Genomic DNA, 25,368 nt, shown 5'->3' with positions numbered 1-25,368 from the left:
AACATGGCATATTTCCAACTCTAATACAACTGCTGTAAGCCCCTGGGCTGTGTATTTAGTGCATGGGCACCTGCAGAAATAGCAGGGCTCTCCTTACCCTTTTTACATACTGTGCTCAGTCATCTTCGGTGAGCATTTGACTCTCGGTTTAGCTTAAAAGATATGAAAGTAATACAACTAAGCATACGGTCCTCCCAATGACCCACACTCCGTGGTGCGTAACAGTACCTTGGGCTTGGTGCAGACAGGCCATTAACATTTCAGGAAGGTCGAATCACATGTGGGCTCCATCAGATTAATGAGGGAAAGTCTCCCATCTTCTGTTAGACATGGTTTCATGACACTCACAGAAAATGCAGGAAACACCTATCCCTCTGTGGCCATCTGCGTAACACGGCAACCCGACTCTCTTGACCATTTGTTGATGGGTGAGTAGAGAACAAGCTTGGTGTACTCTGGCCACCATGGTTAAAGTAGGAAACCTCCCTATACATTTAGACCAAGCTTCTGGGAACCCGATAGAACAAAATGGTGCCAAGAACTTAGCAAAGAGAAATTGCCTAAAGCTCTCCAGCTTCTTAGAAAGCAAAACCGCCTATTACCATCTATCACCATAAATGGCCTGCCTGAACTGCTGGTGCCTCAGCCTGCACCATAATATTTTATTCAACTACCAATTCATTACACACACATCCTGAAAGCAAATAATGTTAATGTAAATAATTTGGGAAGCATTGTTCCATCTGTTGAAAATGTGCAGTAGTTGCTTTGCCCCTTGTCTAAACTGGGGCGGCTACTTTCAGGCAAGTTTGGGAGGTAAATGAACTGTCTGGATGCTTTTCTTGGCAGTCTTTCTTATTAGTGGGAGGTGGCAGTAACGAGAACATGAGGAAGACGGAAAGTGTTTACTTAAAGTCATGGCCAAATGGCTAGGGAGAGTTAAGATAAATCATAAGCTGTCAATGATGACAACTTCAGACTGCTACTAGTTCACTCCTGTTTATGGAGTTTCAGATGCTACATTTAGAATGTTGAGGATTTTATTAAAGTCTTATTGGTAGAAGTTGCTGATTGTTTGGATGTCAATGTTTGAGGCAAGAGGCAGCATCCACCCAGACTAGGAACAATGAGCATACAAAGCCCTTATCCAACCATTCCAGGTGACCCTTTGGTTAGTGAATGGGTAACACTGACTCAGATTTCCCTTCAGAACTCAAACTATGGGCCAGGTGCGGTGGCTCACGCCTGTAATCCCAGCACTTTGGGAGGTCGAGGCAGGCAGATCACAAGGTCAGGAGATCGAGACCATCCTGGCTAACAAGGTGAAACCCCATCTCTACTAAAAATACAAAAAATTAGCCAGGCGTGGTGGCGGGCGCCTGTAGTCCCAGCTGCTTGGGAGACTGAGGCAGGAGAATGGCGTGAACCAGGGAGGCAGAGCTTGTAGTGAGCCAAGATCGCACCACTGCACTCCAGCCTGGGTGACAGAGTGAGACTCCCTCTCAAAAATAAATAAATAAAACTCAAACTATGGATCAGCTTGGGCTTTCACTATGAAAAAATATTGAAGCGCCAAAGCCAGATGGGTAAAGAGCCTGGCTCTTTGTTTTTCTAATTGTATTTTTTTTTTTTTTTTTTTTTGAGACAGAGTCTCGCTCTGTCGCCCAGGCTGTAGTGCAGTGGTGCAATTTTGGCTCAATACCACCTCTGCCTCCCAGGTTCAAGCAATTCCCCTGCCTCAGCCTCCCAAGTACCTGGGACTACAGGCATGTGCCACCATATCTGGCTAATTTTTGTATTTTTAGTAGAGATGGGGTTTCACCATGTTGGCCAAGTTGGTCTCAAACTCCTGACCTCATGTGAACCATTCACCTTGGTCTCTCGAAATGCTGGGATTACAGATGTGAGTTACTGTGCCTGGCCTCTAACTGCATTTCTTACCCAAGGCAGTTTTGCTTGGGTGTTGACTCTTGAATTGCAGCTTCAAGGTTGGTGCATGTGAACAAAGGGCCAGATTCTTTTGAGGTTAGCTAGTGTCCTCTGTGAACATATACCCATAGCAAAGATTTGGCTCTTGTGAGCCTTCAGTGTTTCTTTTACGAAACTGCAATGTCTTTCTCTGTTCTTCGAACTCCCTCATAGAAAGACTGTATGATCAGTGGCAAATGCAGAGAATGAGTACTTCTTTTGCACACAAGGACAATGAGGAGCTGTAAAGTGCTCCTCCATGACTTGTAGACTCCTTTTCTATAAATGTCTCTCAAACATGTAGTAAATGCTGGCCAGTGCCCAGAACAGTCAAAACAATCACAGCAAAAAAAAAATGGTGAAGCTGTGATGATAGAAACTTCTATAAATTATTGAAAAAGGTGAAGGTGGGGAGAGTTCAAATCTCTGAGGAATTTGGGAAAGATGGCACTTAACTGAGATTTTGGAGGTTGGGTAGGAGTTTTCCAGATGAACAAGGGAGGTATGGTTATTCCAGACAGGAAATGGCATGTGAAAAGAAAACCAAAAACATGCTTTGGTTGGAGAATTGCTTAGTAACTTAATGTGGTTTGAGAGTGATTTACAATGGACAGTGGTAGAAAGTGAATATGATAATTGGTTGTAGGTTTTAATAAGAGTGGTAATAATGGGCAAAAGGAACAACAAAACAGTAGCATGGAAAACAAAATAACTTTACACCTCTTCCTTTTATCTGCACCTGAAGACTGCCTTTCTTTCAAACATTTTGGAAAAGACAAAATCACCCAGAATTTCAAATCGTAGATTCTTTGGAAAGATTGATTTCTTTCTTCAGAAGGAAATCAAACTAAGATAATCTAGGGTGTTTTATCAACAGGGTTAAAATTCTGTGTTTTGAAGTAGGAGAGATGAGGTTTGAAAAGAAAACAGGAGGTTTCAGACATAACCAGGAGCATGAAAAGTTAACGCAGAAAATCATAATGAAGGGGGTGGGAAGAGTTAGATGTATCTTTAGTACTCACCTCCCTCATCCTACCTCTTTTGAGTCGCACCAAATCTCCTTAAAAGATTACAGTTCTAACTGCCAGAATCTGTAAATGTGACCTCATTGGAAACAGGGTCTTTGCAGAGATCAAGTTAAGATGAGATCATTAGGGTGAGTCCTAATCCAGTACGAATGTGTCCTAAGAAAAGGAAAAATTTGGACACAGAGACACACCCACACAGGAGAATGCCATGTGAAAATGAAGGCAGAAATTGTGGTGATTACTTCTACAAACTAAGGAATGTCGAAGTTTGCCAGCAACCACCAGAAGCCAGGAAAGAGGCGCAGAACAGAGCCTTCCTCACGGCCCTGAGAGGAAACCAACACGGCCGACACCTTGATTTCAGATTTGTAGCCTCCAGCAGTATGAGAAAGTGAATTTCTGTTAAGCTTCTCAGTTTGTGGCACTCAGACCCAGACAACTAATACAGCACCAGACTGTGGACTCAGCTTTGAAACAGCCTTGCTGATGGGGAGAGAATTTATGACAGACGCGAAATAAGCATTCAGGAGTCAAGAAGCATAGGGCCCTGGATGGTTCTGCGCAGCATAAGGTCACTGTGCAGACCATGGCTGTTTATGTTAGGCCAGTAAATGACTATTTGATACTATTCAAAGGAAAATTGATTTTGTGACGATGAACCTGAAAGGGTTTCAGAGGCATGAGTACTGTAGAGTTCAAATAAGTGTTTCATCAGGGATGAAAATAAGTTCTTTTTTGACTGAAAAAAAAAAAAAATATATATATATATATAACATTTTTAATACACACACATGTTTATTTTAATATAGCTATCCAAGGAAATACATGGCATAGAATTTTAGGGTATGTGCCTCAAAAGAGAAGGAATGATTATCCACTTTTTTCTCTAAAAGTTTAGTCACCAATATTAACATTGAAGAGACTCTGTAGAGGGTTTTAAACAGATGTATTTATAAGTCATAGGGCATCAGCCTTATAAAACATAGCTACAAAACAAGGCAGTGTTTCGATATCCGTGTTAAAGCGTGAACCCTGTCTGGCCATCTGCCGGAAGTGCTCTCTCTCCCCTCAAAATATCTGCAGGCATTTCTCAGACTTTCACCTTTTCTTCAACAATCCACTTGCCTCTGCTCTGACCCTTCTCTGTGCTGATATGTTCTTAGTGTCCTTCCTGTAATAACAGCTGTTGAGAGCTTTATTCTGCTGGCACTGTCGTCTCCACGCATGTCCACCTGGAATTCCCTCTTCACTCCAGACTCAGAAGAGCCAGCTCCACTGAGAGCAGACTAAGATTTTAGCAAGACTTGCCAAAGGTCTCGGGGAAAGAGTAGTTCAACTCACAAATTAACACAAGTATTCAGACCCCAATCTTGTCTTGACGGCACACCTCAGAGTCAAAGCCAGAATCCTCGTTGGTTCTGTATGGAAGCACATGTCCTCCCTCGGTTCAGTTCTAAGGTGGCCCTAAGGTTGTTTCCCCCAGGAGAAATCTCCCTCGCTGTTCACAAGTGAGTATCCCTTAGATCTCTATGGAACAGACATGGCAATACACAAAATCAAGCACATATTTAACATTTATTCTGTCATTCAGCAAATATTTATTAGATGCTGACAACAAGGAACAAGATAGACAAACTTCTGTTCTTGTGGGACGTACGTTCTAGTGGGGGAGAAAAAGCACAAGGAAACAAAGGGAAAACATTAGGGAATGTGGTTAGTGCTGCAAAGGAAATGGAAAGGTGGATACGTACAGGCACAGTAGCCTAGGATGGAACAGGAAGGGGGAAAATGAGTAACATTTTCTCAATTAACAAAATGATGACATTACATGGTAGCACAAGTATCACAAGAAAAGTACTGATGGGGATGGAAAGAAGAAGAGTTCTCCCCGCTGTTTTACTGTGAAGCTGTGATTCTACCAAACCTGCTCCCACTGGCCTTTCTCAGTGTCTTGTGAGATTTTGTGCTCATTTAACATAAAATATTGTGGTTCAAGGATAACTGTGCTTACTATGCTTCTGCCCTCCCTCCCTTCCCTATAGATTAAGGATCATTTTCCTTTGTGGAGAGGAAATAGAGGAGAGTTCAGTCCTAAACCACACAGGACACTTTCTTAAGACGTTGACCAATCATTTTTGCCAGTGCCCAGTGGTGCATATAGTATGTGCTTCCATAAATGTGAATGTAGATATCTGCACTTACAAATACACACAAACACACACATATATTTAGAGGGTAAAATAACATAAAAGCTAGAAAGCACAATTATATACATTTATGCATAACTAAGGAAACCCTCATTTCTCTGGAACCTGTTAATGAGATCAGTTATAATAAATACATAATATATTTAATATAAAATATATGTAAATATCCCTACAATTGTTTCAACTCAATAGTTGTTTTAACTCAGGTATCTAGCTACTTGGGGTGATCAAGCATATGATTAAGGTGATTATACATTTTTACAAGAAAGAATGTTTTCTTTGGAAGGGAGAAGAATGTCTTACTGTGAAGAAGCTCCTGATCTTGACAATTACAAGAAAACTTTTAGACCGTGGCCTCCCGTATTTCAAAATAAATATGAGAGTATTTTTTTTTTTTTTGAGACAGCGTTTTGCTCTGTTGCCCAGGCTGGAGTGCAGGGGCACAATCATGGCTCACTGCAGCCTTGACCTACCTTTCTCAAGCAATCCTCCTGCCTCAGTCTCTCTAGTAGCTGGGACTTCAGGTGCACACCACCACACTCCACTAATTGTTTTTACTTTTCTTTGTAGAGATGTGGTCTCACTATGTTGCCCAGGCTGGTCTCAAACTCCAGTGGCTCAAACAGTCCTTCTGGTACTGTCTCCCAAGGTGCTGGGATTATAAGAGTGAGTCACAGCACCTGGCCAGAGAGTAAATTTTAAATGTCTTAATAAAACATGACAGGTAGGTGAAGTGATAGATACATTAAATAGCTTGATTTAATCATTCTATATTGTATACATAAATCAAAACATCATGTTGTACCTCACAAATGTATACAATCATGGTTTGTCAATCAAAAATAATATCAAAAGAAAAATTATTTAGAGAATGCTATAAAGAATATGGTGAACAATGCCTGCTTGGCTCTATTTGTATACAGAAAACATAGAGTAATTCAGTATCTACTTTGAATACTTTTATGCAGGCCAAATTGCAATGGCTAATGAGACAAAAAAATCAAGTGATTTCCAAAACCTGTTGTAATTAACTGTGCAATTCTGGTATAAGAACCTCAATTTTTTTGTTTTTAAATGACTGTAGCATAGGCTCTGGACTTATAGCCCAAGATCACATTTATTAGCTATGAGATAGATATGATTTGGCTCTGTGTCCCCACCCAAATCTCACCTTGAAATGTAATAATCCCTGTGTGTTAAGGGCAGGACCAGATGGAGATAATTGAATCATGGGGGCAGTTTTCATCATGCTGTTCTCACGATAGTGAGTGGGTCTCGTGAGATCTGATGGTTTTATAAGAGGCTTCCCCCTTCACTGGGCACTATTCTCTCTCCTGCTACCCTGTGAAAGGGCACCTTCTGCCATGATTGTAAGTTTTCTGGGGCCTCCTCACCCCTGCAGAACTGTCAGTCAACTAAACCTCTTTCCTTTATCCATTACCCGGTCTCAAGTATTTCTTCATAGCAGCGTGAGAATGGACTAATACAGAGATCTTGGTCAAATTAATCTTTCTGAGGCTCCTTTTTGACACCCGCATAGCTGTCACTGTGATTCTTGCTTGGATTCTCACACCCTGGGAGGGTCAGGATTGCTTGGCAAAGGTTAACAAGAGTTAAGTTATTATTATTTTTTTAACTTGAACCATTCAATATATGGGCTGAGACCTGTGGACTTCTTGCAATATCTAATTCTAAAAAAAGATGTAATTGTGATGGTTGCAGGAGTGCCTGTATAAATTGCCCTCCAAGGTGCAAGGGACTCACAACTCTAATATTAACGATGACAATAAAACAACAACCTCAAAATAAATACAAGCCTTTCGTTCTCTTTTAACCAATCGTTGACTTGTACAGGGTTCGTTGACTTGTACAGGGTTGGGGAAACAGTTTCTTCACCCTCTGGCCCTCTTCTTTACTTTTTCATAAGAAACTGAGGTACTAAACTATGTTGGATTCTCTGCTGCTGGGGTGGTCCATATTCACTAGTAGGAAGTTCGTCATAGGCTAAAATTTACTTTCGCCTTTAATCTTATGGCTAGATTGGTAACAGGGCCTTAGTTTAGCCATCTCTTCTTTTCTTCTTGTACTCAGGGTTTTATGCTGGAACACACACTCCCTCTCTATCCATCACTTAGGCATTAGTTTCAGAAGATCTGTCTGCCTGATGATAGATAACTTTTTATAGAAAAGCTGTTTTTTATGGTGGAGTACTTTTCATTTGTTTGTTGTCTTGTTTTAATAAAAGACCCTGTCTCTGAAATTTCCCCAGGTTAATTTTATTTCTTTTTCCATGCAATACTTTCCTTATTTATTACTTCTGTCTCCTGTTCCATGTCAGCAGCCCAAGGATGCTAAGATTCTAAGATAAGATATTTAATTTAGAGTTTGGTGGTCTGGACTGTGATCTGAGAGTATGCCATGTGTCCTAGGCAAATTACCAGAAAGTTCTGCATTTGTTTATTTGGCGTTGGCCAGGCTAATAATAAAGTGGACTTTAATTTCTCATTTGCTGTGGTCCCTTGTTTTTATGGAGACATTACAGGAAAAAGCTGTGAGATTAAGGCAGGATTCAAATGTTCCTGGTCCCCTGTCCCCAGGAGAATGCCATCTAATGTTATAAAATGTCATCCCTCTTTCTAAAACATCGCTTTTCCGTTGCGAATACAACCATCAAAACTTTTACTAGATTTGAAGAATATACACAATTCTTTTCCAAATCTTTACTTCATTAACATGCCATACTAATTAAATTTGAATAATAATGAGGTAACAGTACAGTTGGAAAGTACCCAGTTGTGGTCCCAGATACCAAGGCAAAGAGATCCCAGCTGCAAAGTGTGTCATCAGCATCTGGCTTTCTGGGTTATGATGTGGTCAGGGATGTGTCTTCCAGCCCATTTTGGAGGGGCAAAAATGGGGATCCATGCTTAGATTTATGTGGAAGGGACAGTTCCATAATATGTAAAAGGTGAAGACAGCCCACAGGAAGCATGGAGAGGAAGGGTCATTGGTAAGTCACTACTCTTTGCTCAGAGTCCCACAGCAAACAACTCCTCTTGCTCCAGCCGGCGGCTGGATCTGGATCTCCCTGTGACATAGCACACAGAGCACATGGCTTCTGTCCCATTTCTCCCTTAGATGAGGTCCTTGTTTTTGCTTTGCCTTCGCTCCTTTTATACCAGCATGATTCAGTGGCTCGGTGAGGCAAACTGAGGCAAGTTGAACTGTAAACAGTTCTGAAGCTTCTCAGATGAAAATTCCAGTTTCCTCCAAATTCTAGAGTTTTTTTTCCTAATTAAATACAGTTAAGTAAGTCAATCAAGTGTGTGGCTTTTCCCATCACTGTTTCATCCGGGCTCTTAAATGTGTCTTTTCCTCCCTAATTGTTTAATAATTGTAATCAATTTTACTGATCTTAGAATTTTTTTGGAAGTTAGAGGTAAAAATTTGGCAAAAATGTAGGCCAATTCAGTTTAAATCTTAGTAGTTTACAGGGAAAGACAAAACAAAACAAACAAAAACAACATAGGCTTAATAAAATGTGAAATTATTAAATTCCTCATTTAATCCTCCCTTCTTCCCAGAAAGTCTAGGTAGAAAGCAGCTATCTTTGATGACAGAATGATAAAGAAACCCACCTTTCTCCCAACAATCCATAAACACCCTGAGGTAAGAAACCACCTCCTGATTCTTGATATATCCCTGGTACCTATCCCATGCTCTAAAAACTTGCAGGCAATTAGCAAATACTTTTTGAAATAACATACAGATGAAATGACTGACTAACAGACTGTGATTTCTCAATCCTTGGTTAACTATTTAAACTACATTTGGATCTCAAGTGCACAAAAATAGGTTGCCCACTTATTATAAGTCCATCCATGGTATCTTCTGTTTTCTCCTTCACACACCACCCTTTCATTTCCAAGTTTCCAACTGCATTAACCTCTCTGTCAACTTTCTTATCTAGAATAACTGTACCAGTTAGGGAATTGCTATCTATTGTTTCAAATAAACCTGAAACTTTGGTGGCTAAGAAAGCAGAAATTTATTTTTTGTTCATTTAAAGTTCAGTGTGTGTATGCATGCGCACGTGTGTGTGCATACATGCATATGCAAATACAAACATATGTATTTTGAAGCACTGGGGAGGGGCTGTTTCACACAGTCATCCAGGAACTTAGACCAAGGGAGATCTGCACCAATGCATGCTTTCCAAGGTTACCCAGACAGAACAGAGAAAGTAGAGACTTGTGTAGACTTTTAGGAGCCAGTCTTAGAACAGGTTACATCATTCCTTCCTGTATCACCAGTCAAAACTCTGGTCCATGGCCACAGCTAACTGTGAGCAGTCTGGGAAATGGGTTTGATGAACAAGAAATCAGTCTCAGCTCAGGATTCTTTCAAAACATGATCTCTATAATTTTCACAATATGAGTACAACCAGAAAAATAGATCATGTTTTTGCTTTGATGGTGGTTACAGGGTACCCGTATTTTTCTGAAGGTGTGGGGAATACAATCAATTATGAAATGGTGTCGGGCTCTAAATCTCATTTTATTTTTCTTCCACCACTGAAGATTCTTTTGCTGTAATATCTAGCACTTACATAAAGCACTTATTATGTGCATTACACTGTGCTAAGCTCTTCGAATGGATACATTTATTTAATACTCATGACAACTCTGTAAAGAAACCAGGGTTGGAAATAGAGACTGTTATTTCTATTTTACAGATGAGGAAACTGTAAATAGTATAACCAGATTATGAACCCAGGAAGCTCCAGAATAGCTCACCATACTCTTCATTCATAATTTACAAAAGACTCGTCTGTAATCTCCTTCTTTTGAGTTTTTACTTAATTTTCTTAGTTCTCTTTTGGCTGAGGCTTGTCTAATTATTATTTTCAAAGGTGTAGTTTTAGGTTTGATTAATCATGCCCATTGCTATTTATTGTGGTTTGTTGATTTTTTTCTCCTTTTCTTTTCTATCTTACTAATTTGTTTATTTGGATTCACTCTGTTGCTCTTTGTCTAGATTTTGAATTTAGGTCCTTAACACATTTGTTTCCATTGATCTCCTTCTTTCTGACAAATGTGTTTAAAGTTTTAAATTTTCCTCTACAGTCTGGTTTAGCTACATCCCAGAAATTTTTGCATACGATTTTGTCACTGTGATTTACCCATTTTAGCACTTAATAATTCTCTTTATAGTTTCTGCTTCAATCTAGGAGTTTTGTAGTTAGTGGCTTATAGAAGCAAGGGATTTGAAAGTCATCAGTTTATGATTACTGAAAGCCAACTGTTTATCATTGATTTCTCATGTTATTATTCCATATTCTTTATTATTGATTATAATTTTATTGTAGGCCTTTTTTGTGTGGGCCAATAGGTGATTCATTTTGAAATATTCAAGATATTCTCCAAAATGATGTGCATTCTGCTTGTGTTGACTGTAGCATTTCTAAAGTTAACTATTAGATAAATTGTATTGCACTGTAAAAATCCCTTTGTTTCTTTTTTAAAGTCTTGTTGATATATTAGCTCTTGATAGGGTTGCATTGAAATATCCAACTAAAAATTTTTATTATCTCCCCATATTTTTATAAATTATCTTGTTCTGTATTTTGAGGCTAGTATATTAGGTTTATGTCTATTTCTGATTACCATAGCTTCATGATCTCTTTTCCTTTTTATCAGAATGAGATGCTTTCATTCATTTTAAAACCACGTAAGAATTTTATGCCTTTAATTTTCTTTTGTCGATGTGCCAAGACAACTCAATGAGGAAGAAATAGTCTTTTCAGCAAATGGTGCTAAAACAACTGGATATTTATCTGTAAAATAATGAAGTTGGACTAGTATCCCACACCATGTACAAATATTAATTCAAAATAGACCTTAGCCATAAATACAAAAATTAATTCAAAATAGACTTAGCTGTAAATACAAGAGCTAAAACTGTAAAAATGGTTTTTATATTTTTAAAAGGGAAAAACATAGGAGTCAATCTTCATGACTTTGGATTAGGCAATTGTTTACTTTAGATTTAGTTGTTTGATATTCATAAAATAGCATACTGGGATTTCTATTTCATCACCTGTTTTTGTAAATCAAGTTTATTGATGGACAGCATGCTCATTCTCATTCATTTACTTTAGTTTAAGACTGCTTTCACGCTACAATGGTGGATTTGCATAGTTTAGATTGACCATACAAACCAGAAGTTATAGATTATTTCTTATGTGGCCCTTTATAGAAAAAGTTTGTCGACCCTCCTGGTTTAGACAATATTAATAGTAATCTTCATGAAAGGTACTCTCCTTTTCTTCCTTATCTTCTTCTTTTTTCCTGGACTAATTCCTATTCTTGTTGAAATAATTTTCTCTTAGAGTTTCTTCAAAGAGATTTTATGTGTGGTAAACTTTCTAAAAACCTTAGATGACTAAAATTATTATTTAGTTCTAGATTTAAATATTAACTTACTTGGATTTACAATTTCAGGATCAATTTTTTGAAAATATTGCTTTACTGACTTTTTCTTTCTGCTTCACTATTGAGAAATCTGATGATTCTTAGTTCTTTTGGAGAAGATTCACATTTTTCTTTTGGAAAACCTCTCCTTTTGATCATCTGAAATTTTAGAACAAATACCTAATTTTTTTTACTGTTACTTACCATGTTTAAAACTCAACAAGCTTCTTTAATCTTTTCAGTTTATTTTCTGGTGCATTTATTATACATATCAACTACTTAGATCATTTATGTCACTTAACTTCTCTTATGTTTTCTTCTTTACCTTTTTTATCCCTTCTTTATGTCTTCTGGGAAACTATTTTGATCAGCAATTTCTGTTTTGTTATTTCTTTTACCCACCAATGTTTTAATTTCAGCAATTATATTTTCTTTTTTTTTTTTTTGAGACGGAGTCTAGCTCTGTTGCCCAGACTGGAGTGCAGTGGCCGGATCTCAGCTCACTGCAAGCTCCGCCTCCCGGGTTTACGCCCTTCTCCTGCCTCAGCCTCCCGAGTAGCTGGGACTACAGGTGCCCGCCACCTCGCCCAGCTAGTTTTTTGTATTTTTTTTTTTTAAGTAGAGACGGGGTTTCACCATGTTAGCCAGGATGGTCTCGATCTCCTGACCTCGTGATCCGCCCGTCTCGGCCTCCCAAAGTGCTGGGATTACAGGCTTGAGCCACCGTGCCCAGCCAAGCAATTATATTTTCATACCCCAAATTTCCAAGTGGTTCTTCTACAAAATAAATTAGTTCTTTTTAATGTTTTCTGTGTCCTTTTTTATTATGCCAAAAGTATTTTATTGTGTTTACTTTCAATTCTTATCTCTTTATTTCATTAGTACTGCTTTCCTCTGGTAGAAATTGTGCCATCATTTCTTTTATTCTGTTTGGCATTCTCATATATCTTAAATGTTCCATTTTTCATTTCCTTGCTGCTATCAGATATCATGTCTACTAATATCTAACTGGAGGAAGAATTAAGACAATAGACCTTGCTTGTGTTCAAGGAGATTCAAAAGGTGAGGAGCATGCTTCAGGGTGGAGACCCTCTGGTGTTGCTATCAGGGCTCAATGGTTATCTGCCCTTTTCCCCAGGGAATCTCTCAGTACCTCTGCCCTAATCTCTTCTCTCCTATGAAGGCAGTTAAGGTGTGGCGAGAAGAGGTGGGAGCGAGTAATGAGTTGGGGCTAGCTGCCCACCTTTAGCATTACTGTTATATCCCTACCCCAGCCAACTGGCAGCTTCAGCTCTCATGCTTTTCCTAGCTCAGGTGCATTCCTATGCCATTACAACAGTGAGGCAGAATTTGCTCCCCCCGGGGCAATGTGAGAGAGGGAGAAACAACACAACCCAAGGTCTCTCCCAATCATCTCTGCCTCTGCAAAGATTTTGTCACAGTTTTTCAGTTTGTTTTTTGAGACTGGGTCCGTGACAATCAGTAACCCTATCCTTCTGGTCTTATTTCCAGAATTGAGTTTTGAGGGAGGGTGCCAGCAGTTTCTGCCAGTTTGACTTTTTGTTTCTCTCCATAAATGATTTGGTACATTTTTAATGCAACTGTTCCACTTTAGGAACTTAGTTTTGGATGAGAAAAAATAAAGAAATTACAGTATTTTTTTTTTTATTTTTCATGCCTTGATTTTTATTACAAGGTGGCAAATGCTCATCATATTAAACATTAGAAAATAAAAATAAATATGTTGGATCAGCTGGAATTACACTAACCAAGGAAAATTTAAATTACAACTGGATGAAGTTCATATTATAATTTTTGACTCTTGGTGTTTCTGGAGAAATTCTGTCGAAAATAACAGAGATCAAGAATTTTCATTTATCATTCTTTTGGGTTCTAGAATAATCCTTCGGCTTATCCCATGGGCCTAGAAATCAAACTAGGGTTAATTGGGAGAAAATGTAGAACAAAGATCATTTGGGTAAATTGTCAACCTTTGAAGCACACAAAACATCTCCAAATCAATCTTAAGAGTAATAGCATTGAAGGCTCATGTGTTCCCTGTTGGCCACAGTATCTTCAGAACATGTTTCTTTTTGTAGAGAAGTCCATAGAAACTTAAGCAAATAAGAATAATAACAAAAAAATGTGGTGAGAACATCAAAAGTGGCACTGAGTGGGAGGACTCTTAGAGAATACGAGAATCAGCTGCAAACCCTATGAATATGATCCTAGTGATATATGCAATAAATATTGTTTTAACAAAAAATTATCTTTTAACAGTTTTCAAAAGATGACCGAGGCGATAGAATATATATGTGAGGTTGTTAAGGAGGGAAGATTTTGGAGCAAGAAGTTACTCTTCATCCCTCAGAACAGAAAGACAATAGGTAACACCTAAATGTGAACAATACAAAAATAAAAGAAATAGAACCTAATTACATTATCCAGCAAAACAGTTAATTGAGCAGTACAACTATGAGTTGGGAAATGCAGGGCACAGATCTGCTGTGGTGATATTGACTTTTTAAACTCATGTACATGTTTTGTTTGGATAAAAACAATTGGATAAACAAGACCCAAAATAAATAAATAAATAGCTTAAAGAAGTGAAAGAAAATGTAAGAGAATATTTATGGGATCTTAGAGTGCTATAGTCTTCCTAACATAAAGGCAAATTATTTGTAAGACTTCCCTGACTGCCATGTTTATAGTAAGTCCTGTCCAGTTTGTCACATATGTAAAACTTTTATTTATGGTGCTCTGAAAATGAAGATATTTTTTACTTTTTTAAATTTTTTTATTATTATACTTTAAGTTCTAGGGTACATGTGTATAACGTGCAGGTTTGTTACATATGTATACTTGTGCCATGTTGGTGTGCTGCACCCATCAACTGGTCAGCACCCATCAATTCATCATTTATATCAGGTATAACTCCCAATGCAATCCCTCCCCCCCCCGCCATGATAGGCCCCGATGTGTGATGTTCCCCTTCCCGAGTCCAACTGATGGCATTGTTCAGTTCCCACCTATGAGTGAGAACATGCGGTGTTTGGTTTTCTGTTCTTGTGATAGTTTGCTAAGAATGATGGTTTCCAGCTGCATCCATGTCCCTACAAAGGACGCAAACTCATCCGTTTTTATGGCTGCATAATATTCCATGGTGTATGTGTGCCACATTTTCTTAATCCATTCTGTCACAGATGGACATTTGGGTTGATTCCAAGACTTTGCTATTGTGAATAGTGCTGCAATAAACATACGTGTGCATGTGTCTTTATAGCAGCATGATTTATAATCCTTTGGGTATATACCCAGTAGTGGGATGGCTGGGTCATATGGTACATCTAGATCTAGATCCTTGAGGAATCGCCATACTGTTTTCCATAATGGTTGAACTAGTTTACAATCCCACCAACAGTGTAAAAGTGTTCCTATTTCTCCACATCCTCTCCAGCACCTGTTGTTTCCTGACTTTTGAATGACTGCCATTCTAACTGGTGTGAGATGGTATCTCATTGTGGTTTTGATTTGCATTTCTCTGATGGCCAGTGGTGATGAGCATTTTTTCATGTGTCTGTTGGCTATATGAATGTCTTCTTTTGAGAAATGTCTGTTCATATCCTTTGCCCAGTTTTTGATGGGGTTGTTTGTTTTTTTCTTGTAAATTTGTTTGAGTTCTTTGTAGATTCTGGATATTAGCCCTTTGTCAGATGAGTAGATTGCAAAAATTTTCTCCCATTCTGTAGGTTGCCTGTTCACTCTGATGGTAGTTTCTTTTGCTGTGCAGAAGCTCTTTAGTTTAATGAGATCCCATTTATCAATTTTGGCTTTTGCTGCCGTTGTGTTGGTGTTTTAGACATGAAGTCCTTGCCCATGCCTATGTCCTGAATGGTACCACCTAGGTTTTCTTCTAGGGTTTTTATGGTATTAGGTCTAACATTTAAGTCTGTAATCCATCTTGAATTAATTTTCGTATCAGGAGTAAGGAAAGGCTTACTTTCTACGTTTCAGCTTTCTACTTATGGCTAGCCAATCTTCCCAGCACCATTTATTAAATAGGGAGTCCTTTCCCCATTTCTTGTTTCTCTCAGGTTTGTCAAAGATCAGATGGCTGTAGTTGTGTGGTATTACTTCTGAGGGCTCTGTTCTGTTCCATTGGTCTATATCTCTGTTTTGGTACCAGTACCATGCTGTTTTGGTTACTGTAGCCTTGTAGTATAGTTTGAAGTCAGGTAGCGTGATGCCTCCAGCTTTGTCCTTTTGACTTAGGATTATCTTGGCAATGCGGGCTCTTTTTTGGTTCCATATGAACTTTAAAGCAGTTTTTTCCAATTCTGTGAAGAAACTCATTGGTAGCTTGATGGGGATGGCATTGAATCTATAAATAACTTTGGGCAGTATGGCCATTTTCACGATATTGATTCTTCCTATCCATGAGCATGGTATGTTCTTCCATTTGTTAGTGTCCTCTTTTATTTCACTGAGCAGTGGTTTGTAGTTCTCCTTGAAGAGGTCCTTTACATCCCTTGTAAGTTGGATTCTAGGTATTTTATTCTCTTTGAAGCAATTGTGAATGGAAGTTCATTCATGATTTGGCTCGCTGTTTGTCTGTTACTGGTGTATAAGAATGCTTGTGATTTTTGCACATTAATTTTGTATCCTGAGACTTTGCTGAAGTTGCTTATCAGCTTAAGGAGATTTTGGGCTGAGACAATGGGGTTTTCTAAATATGCAATCATGTCATCTGCAAACAGGGACAATTTGACTTCTTCTTTTCCTAACTGGATACCCTTGATTTCTTTCTCCTGCCTGATTGCCCTAGCCAGAACTTCCAACACTATGTTGAATAGGAGTGGTGAGAGAGGGCATCCCCGTCTTGTGCCAGTTTTCAAAGGGAATTTTTCCAGTTTTTGCCCATTCAGTATGATATTGGCTGTGGGTTTGTCATAAATAGCTCTTATTATTTTCAGGTAGGTTCCATCAATACCGAATTTATTGAGCGTTTTTAGCATGAAGGGCTGTTGAATTTTGTCAAAAGCCTTTTCTGCATCTATTGAGATAATCATGTGGTTCTTGTCTTTGGTTCTGTTTATATGCTGGATTACGTTTATTGATTTGTGAATGTTGAACCAGCCTTGCATCCCACGGATGAAGCCCACTTGATCATGGTGGATAAGCTTTTTGATGTGCTGCTGAATCCAGTTTGCCAGTATTTTATTGAGGATTTTTGCATCGATGTTCATCAGGGATATTGGTCTAAAATTCTCTTTTTTTGTTGTGTCTCTGCCAGGCTTTGGTATCAGGATGATGTTGGCCTCATAAAATGAGTTAGGGAGGATTCCCTCTTTTTCAATTGATTGGAATAGTTTCAGAAGGAATGGTACCAGCTCCTCTTTGTACCTCTGGTAGAATTCAGCTGTGAATCCATCTGGTCCTGGACTTTTTTTGGTTGGTAGGCTATTAATTATTGCCTCAATTTCAGAGCCTGCTATTGGTCTATTCAGGGATTCAACTTCTTCCTGGTTTAGTCTTGGGAGAGTGTAAGTGTCCAGGAAATTATCCATTTCTTGTAGATTTTCTAGTTGATTTGCATAGAGGTGTTTATAGTATTCTCTGATGGTAGTTTGTATTTCTGTGGGGTCGGTGGTGATATCCCCTTTATCATTTTTAATTGCGTCTATTTGATTCTTCTCTCTTTTCTTCTTTATTAGTCTTGCTAGCAGTCTGTCAATTTTGTTGATCTTTTCAAAAAACCAACTCCTGGATTCATTGATTTTTTGGAGGGTTTTTTTGTGTCTCTATCTCCTTCAGTTCTGCTCTGATCTTAGTTATTTCTTGCCTTCTGCTAGCTTTTGAATGTGTTTGCTCTTGCTTCTCCAGTTCTTTTAACTGTGATGTTAGAGTGTCAATTTTAGATCTTTCCAGCTTTCTCTTGTGGGCATTTAGTGCTATAAATTTCCCTCTACACACTACTTTAAATGTGTCCCAGAGATTCTGGTATGTTGTATCTTTGTTCTCATTGATTTCAAAGAACATCTTTATTTCTGCCTTCATTTCGTTATGTACCCAGTAGTCATTCAGGAGCAGGTTGTTCAGTTTCCATGTAGTTGAGTGGTTTTGATTGAGTTTCTTAGTCCTGAGTTCTAGTTTGATTGCATTGTGGTCTGAGAGACAGTTTGTTATAATTTCTGTTCTTTTACATTTGCTAAGGAGTGCTTTACTTCCAATTATGTGGTCAATTTTGGAATAAGTGCAATGTGGTGCTGAGAAGAATGTATATTCTGTTGATTTGGGGTGGAGAGTTCCATAGATGTCTATTAGGTCCGCTTGGTGCAGAGATGAGTTCAATTCCTGGATATCCTTGTTAACTTTCTGTCTCGTTGATCTGTCTAATGTTGACAGTGGAGTGTTGAAGTCTCCCATTATTATTGTATGGGAGTCTAAGTCTCTTTGTAAGTCTTTAAGGACTTGCTTTATGAATCTGGATGCTCCTGTGTTGGGTGCATATATATTTAGGATATATATGCTCCTGTTGAATTGATCCCTTTACCATTATGTAATGGCCTTCTTTGTCTCTTTTGATCTTTGATGGTTTAAAGTCTGTTTTATCAGAGACTAGTATTTCAACCCCTGCTTTTTTTTGTTCTCCATTTGCTTGATAGATCTTCCTCCATCCCTTTATTTTGAGCCTATGTATGTCTCTGCATGTGAGATGGGTCTCCTGAATACAGCAGACTGATGGGTCTTGACTCTTTATCCATTTTGCCAGTCTTTGTCTTTTAATGGGAGCATTTAGTCCATTAACATTTAAAGTTAATATTGTTATGTGTGAACTTGATCCTGCCATTATGATATTAACTGGTTATTTTGCTCGTTAGTTGATGCTGTTTCTTCCTAGCCCTATGGTCTTTACATTTTGGCATGTTTTTGCAATGGCTGGTACCAGTTGTTCCTTTCCATGTTTAGGGCTTCCTTCAGGGTCTCTTGTAAGGCAGGCCTGGTGGTGACAAAATCTCTAAGCATTTGCTTATCTGTAAAGGATTTTATTTCTCCTTCACTGATGAAAATTAGTTTGGCTGGATATGAAATTCTGGGTTTAAAATTCTTTTCTTTAAGAATGTTGAATATTGGCCCCCACTCTCTTCTGGCTTGTAGAGTTTCTGCCGAGAGATCTGCTGTTAGTCTGATGGGCTTCCCTTTGTGGGTAACCCAACCTTTCTCTCTGGCTGCCCTTAAGATTTTTTCCTTCATTTCAACTTTGGTGAATCTGGCAATTATGTGTCTTGGAGTTGCTCTTCTCGAGGAGTATATTTGTGGTGTTCTCTGTATTTCCTGAATTTGAATGTTGGTCTGCCCTACTAGGTTGGGGAAGTTCTCCTGGATGATATCCAGAAGAGTGTTTTCCAACTTGGTTCCATTTTCCCCCTCACTTTCAGGCACCCCAATCAGACGCAGATTTGGTCTTTTTACATAATCCCATACTTCTTGCAGGCTTTGTTCATTTCTTTTTCTTCTTTTTTCTTTTGGTTTCTCTTCTCGCTTCATTTCATTCATTTGATCCTCAATCGCTGATACTCTTTCTTCCAGTTGATCACGTCAGTTACTGAAGCTTGTGGATTTGTCACGTATTTCTCGTGTCATGGTTTTCATCTCTGTCATTTCATTTATGACCTTCTCTGCATTAATTATTCTAGCTATCAATTCTTCCACTCTTTTTTCAAGATTTTTAGTTTCTTTGCACTGGGTACATAATTCCTCCTTTAGCTCTGAGAAGTTTGATGGACTGAAGCCTTCTTCTCTCATCTCATCAAAGTCATTCTCTGACCAGCTTCGATCCATTGCTGGCGACGAGCTGCGCTCCTTTGCAGGGGGAGATGCGCTCTTATTTTTTGAATTTTTTGAATTTCCAGCTTTTCTGCCCTGCTTTTTCCCCATCTTTGTGGTTTTATCTGCTTCTGGTCTTTGATGATGGTGACGTACTGATGGGGTTTTGGTATAGGTCTTCTTCCTATTTGATAGTTTTCCTTCTAATAGTCAGGACCCTCAGCTGTAGGTCTGTTGGAGATTGCTTGAGGTCCACTCCAGACCCTGTTTGCCTGGGTATCAGCAGCAGAGGTTGCAGAAGATACAATATTGCTGAACAGTGAGTGTACCTGATTCTTACTTTGGAAGCTTCCTCTCAGGGGTGTACTCCACCCTGCGAGGTGTGGGGTGTCAGACTGCCCCTAGTGGGGGATGTCTCCCAGTTAGGCTACTCAGGGGTCAGGGACCCACTTGATCAGGCAGTCTGTCCGTTCTCAGATCTCAACCTCCATGTTGGGAGATCCACTGCTCTCTTCAAAGCTGTCAGACAGAGTCGTTCGGGTCTGCACAGGCCTCTGTTGCTTCCCGTGTTGTTTTTTTAGCTGTGCCCTGTCCCCAGAGTTGGAGTCTACAGAGACAGGCAGGTTTCCTTGAGCTGCTGTGAGCTCCACCCAGTTCGAGCTTCCCAGGGGCTTTGTTTACCTACTTAAGCCTCAGCAATGGTGGGCGCCCCCCCCCGCCAGCCTCGCTGCTGCCTTGTGGTTAGATGGCAGACTGCTGTGCTAGCCATGAGGGAGGCTCCGTGGCCGTGGGACCCTCCCGGCCAGGTGTGGGTATAGTCTCCTGGTGTGCCCGTTTCGTTAAAGTGCAGTGTTGGGGTGGGAATTACCCGATTTTCCAGGTGTTGTGTGTCTCAGTTCCCCTGGCTAGGAAAAGGGACTCCCTTCCCCCTTGCGCTTCCCAGGTGAGGCAATGCCTCGCCCTGCTTCAGCTCTCGCTGGTCGGGCTACAGCAGCTGACCAGCACCGATTGTCTGGCACTCCCCAGTGAGATGACCCCAGTACCTCCGTTGAAAATGCAGAAATCACCGGTCTTCTGTGTCGCTCACGCCGGGAGTTGGAGACTGGAGCTGTTCCTATTCGGCCATCTTGCTCAGTATAAATCTCACAGAAGCAAACACAGGGGGAAAGTTCCTTGATATTGGCCTTGGCAATGATTTCTTGATATCACACCAAAAGTTCAGGCTGCACAAAAATAATTACAAAAATTAGAAGTGCCAGCATCTTCAGATTGTTGGGGTCTGCGTGTTTCCTAAACAAAGGAATGAACACACAAGACAACACAGGACGAGACAAATATGGTGGCCGCCCCGAACGACACGCTCCGCTTTCTATTTTTTACTTTTAAGTCTCGTATCTGTTACCTGAATATAAAATATGCTCAAATGGCATAAAGAGAAAATGGAAAACACACATACAAAACACACTCAAGTGTAAATAAAAAACTATTAATAACAAGATAAAAATCAAATGAAAACATGAGATATGCTGTCTTGCCAATACCATTGGTAAAGGTATGCATCTTCAATGGTAGTGCCATTATGGCTATGAGTGCAGAAAGTTTCTTGAAGTAGACTTGCTGGGACAAAGATATGGTACACACAACCAAAATGTTCTCCAAAGGTGTCAATACACACTTTCACAGTGATATCCAGATTATCTGTTGTCCAGACTGGAGTGCAGTGGCACAATCATGGCTCACTGCAGCCTCAACCTCCTGGGTTCAAGCAATCCTCCCACCTCAGCCTCACAAGGTGAGCTGCATGCCACCACACTCAGCTAAATTTTTAATTTTTTGTAGAGACAGGGTTTCACCATATTGCTCAGGCTGTTCTAGAGCTCCTGGGCTCAAGTGATCCTCCTGCCTTGGCCTCTCAATGTGTTGGGATTACCAGTGTGAGCCACGGCACCCGGCCCAATATGTGAGTTTATGATTAATATACATGGCCCCAAGTAGTATCTGCTATTTAATCATCTCACTATACTTTCATTTTAAGAGTGATCACCTTGTAATTTAGATATTTCTAGGAGTGTATGCTTTTTCTAAATAATAATCAGAGGGATGGGTAATCTCTCCCATCCATACATGCCTATAGAATGTTTCAAACTCATGGTAGTTTTTCGTAAAAGTAAAGTCATTTACAAACTGCCATGCTAATTTATGATTTCGCTTTCAACTGGTACTGCTGGAGAAAGAACAATTTTCTTTCTTCATACCACTGTTTCTGGGATAATTCTTCCCTATCTCTTTTATCGATAGTTTTTCCATTGTAACAGATTCCTTTGTCTTCAAACATGTTCTTCTCCTCTCCATACTCCACTGCTGTTGCCACTAATAAAGATTTTATGTCCCCTGCTACCTAGGAAATCTTACTCTGGCCACTATAATGCAGACAAGGAAATGGTTTCAACTCTAAGATAGATTATATGATAGGCCACAAAACAAGTCTCAGTAAATTTAAGAAAATATAAGTCATATCAAGTACTCTCTCAGACTATGGTGGAATAAAATTGGAAATCAACTCCAAAAGTAACCCTCAAAACTATGTACACACATGGAAATTAACCTCCTATTGAATGATCACTGAGTAAACAATGAAATCAAGATGGAAATTTAAAAATTCTTTGAACTTAACTATAATAGTGCTATAACCTATCAAAACCTCTGGAATATAGCAAAATTGGTGCTAAGAGAAAAGTTCATAGCATTAAATGCCTACATCAAAAAGTCTGAAAGAGCACAAATAAACAATCTAAGGTCACACCTCACAGAACTGGAGAAGAAGAACAATCCAAACCCAAACCCAGAAGAAGAAAAGAAGTAAGGAAGATCAGAGCAGGACTAAATAAAATTGAATAAAACAAACAATCAAAAAATAGAAAAGATAAGTGAAACGAAATGCTGGTTCTTTGAAAAGACAAATTAAATTGATAGGCCATTAGTGAGATTAACCAATAAAAGAAGAGAGAAGATTCAAATAAGCTCAATTAGAAACAAAACGGGAGATACTGCTACTGGTAACACAGAAATAGAAAAAATTATTCAAGGCTATTATGAACACCATTATGTGCATAAACTAGGAAACTTAGAGAAGATGGATAAATTCCTGGAAATATACACCCTTCCTAGATTAAACCAGAAAGATATAAAATCTCTGAACACGCCAATAACAAGCAGTGACATTAAAATGGTAATAAAAAAATTACCAAAAAAAGGTTCAGTACTAGATGGATTCACAGCTGAATTCTATCAGATATTCAAAGAAGAATTGGTACCAATCCTATGAGCTATTCCAAAAGATAGAGAAAGAGGGAATCCTCCCTAAATCATTCTGTGAAGCCAGTATCACCCTAATACCAAAACCAGGGAAGTACATAACAAAAAAAGAAAACTGTAGACCAGTATCCCTGATTAAAATTGATGCAAAAATCCTCAACAAAATATTAGCTAACCAAATCCAACAGCGTATCAAAAAGTTAATCCACCATGATCAAATGTGTTTTATGCCATGGCTGCAGGGATGGTTTAACATGTGTAAGTCAATAAATGTGATACAGCACATAGACAGAATTAAAAACAAAAATCACCTGATCCTCTCTATAGACACAGAAAAAGCATTTGACAAATCTAGCATTCCTTTATGATTAAAACCCTCAGCAAAATTAGCATAGAGGGGACATGCCTTAAGGAAATAAAAGCCATCTACCACAAACCCACAGTAAATATTGTACTGAACGGGCAAAAGTTGAAAGCATTCTCTCCGAGAGCTGGAACAAGACAAGGATACCCACTTTCAACATTTCTATTCAACATAGTACTGAAAGTCCTAGCCAGAGCAATCAGACACGAGAAAGAAATAAACGGCATCTAAATCAATAAAGAGGAAGTCAAACTGTCACTGTTTGCTGATGATATAATTGTTTACCTAGAAAACCCTAAAGACTTACCCAAAAAGCTCCTAGAACTGGTAAATGAATTCAGCAAAAGTTTCAGGATCCAAAATTAATGTACACAAATCAATAGCTCTGCTATGCACCAACAATAACCAAGCTGAGAATCAAATCAAGAACTCAACCACTTTCACAATAGCTGCAAAAAATAAAATACTTAGTAATATACCTAACCAAGGAGGTAAAAGAGCTCTACAAAGAAAACTACAAAATATTGCTGAAAGGAATCATAGATGATGCAAACAAATAAAAACACATCCCATGCTTATGGATGGGTAGAATCAATACTGTGAAAATGACCATATTGCCAAAAGCAATCTACAAATTCAATGCAATTCCCATCAAAATACTGCCATCATTCTTCATAGAACTCAAAAAAAAAAATCCTAAAATTCTTATGGAACCAAAAAATGGCCCACATAGCCAAAGCAAGACTAAGCAAAAAGGACAAATCTGGAGGCATCAATATTACCCAACTTCAAACTATATCATAAGGCCATAGTCACCAAAACAGCATGGTATTGGTCTAAAAATAGGCACATAGACCAAAGGAATGGAATAAAGAACCCAGAAATAAAGCCAAATACAGCCAACTGATCTTCCACAAAGCAAACACAAATATAAAGTGGGGAAAGGATACGCTATTCAAAAAATAATGCTGGGATAATTGGCAAGCCACATGTAGAAGAATGGAACTGGATCCTCATCTCTCACTTTCTACAAAAATAAACTCAAGATGGATCAAAGACTTAAATCTACGACCTGAAGACATAAAGATTCTAGAAGATAACACTGGAAAATCCCTTCTAGGCATTGGCTTACGCAAAGACTTTAGGACCAAGAACCCAGAAGCAAATGCAACAAAAACAAAGACAAATAGATGGGACTTAACTAAAAAGCTTCTGCATAGAAAAAGAGATAATCAGCAGAGTTAAAAGACAACACATGGAGTGGGAGAAAATCTTCACAACCTATACATCTAAGAAGGGACTAATATCCAAAATCTACAAAGAACTCAAACAAATCAGCAAGAAAAAAAAAAATCCCATCAAAAAGTGGGCTAAGGATACGAATAGACAATTCTCAAAAGAAGATATACAAATGACCAACAAGCATATGGAAAAATGCTCAACATCACTAATTATCAGGGAAATACAAATCAAAACCTACAATGAAATACCATCTCATTCCTGCAATAATGGCTATAATAATAATAAAAAAAGATGTTGGTATGTATATGATGAAAAGGGAATACTTTTACACTATTGGTGGGAATGTAAACTAGTACAACCACTATGGAAAACAGTGTGGAGATTCCTGAAAGAACTAAAAATAGATCTACCATTTGATCTAGCAATCCCACTACTAGGTACCTACCCAGAGGAAAAAAGTCATTATATGACAGTCATTATATGAAAAAGGGACTTGCACATATATGTTTATAGCACCACAATTTACAATTGCAAAAATATGGAACCAGCCCACATGCCCATCAATCAATGAGTGGATAAACAAAATGTGATATATATATATATATATATATATATATATACATATACACATATTATATATATGGCATTTGCAGCAACCTGGATGGAATTCAAGACTATTATTCTAAGTGAAGTAACTCAGGAGGAATGGAAAACCAAACATTGTATGTTCTCATTCATATATGGGAGCTAAGCTATGAGGACACAAAAGCATAAGAATGATTCATTAGACTTTCGGGACTTGGGGGGAAGGGTGAGTGGTGGCGAGGGATAAAGGACTACACATTGGGTACAGTGTACACTGCTTGGGTGATGGGTGCACAAAAATCTCAGAATTCACCACTAAAAAACTTATTCATGTAACCAAACACTACCTGTTCCTCCAA

The sequence above is a fragment of the Piliocolobus tephrosceles genome, chromosome 15 (genome assembly GCF_002776525.5).
Source record: "Piliocolobus tephrosceles isolate RC106 chromosome 15, ASM277652v3, whole genome shotgun sequence".
NCBI lineage: Eukaryota > Metazoa > Chordata > Mammalia > Primates > Cercopithecidae > Piliocolobus > Piliocolobus tephrosceles.
Note: the sequence above shows the minus strand (reverse complement) of the source record.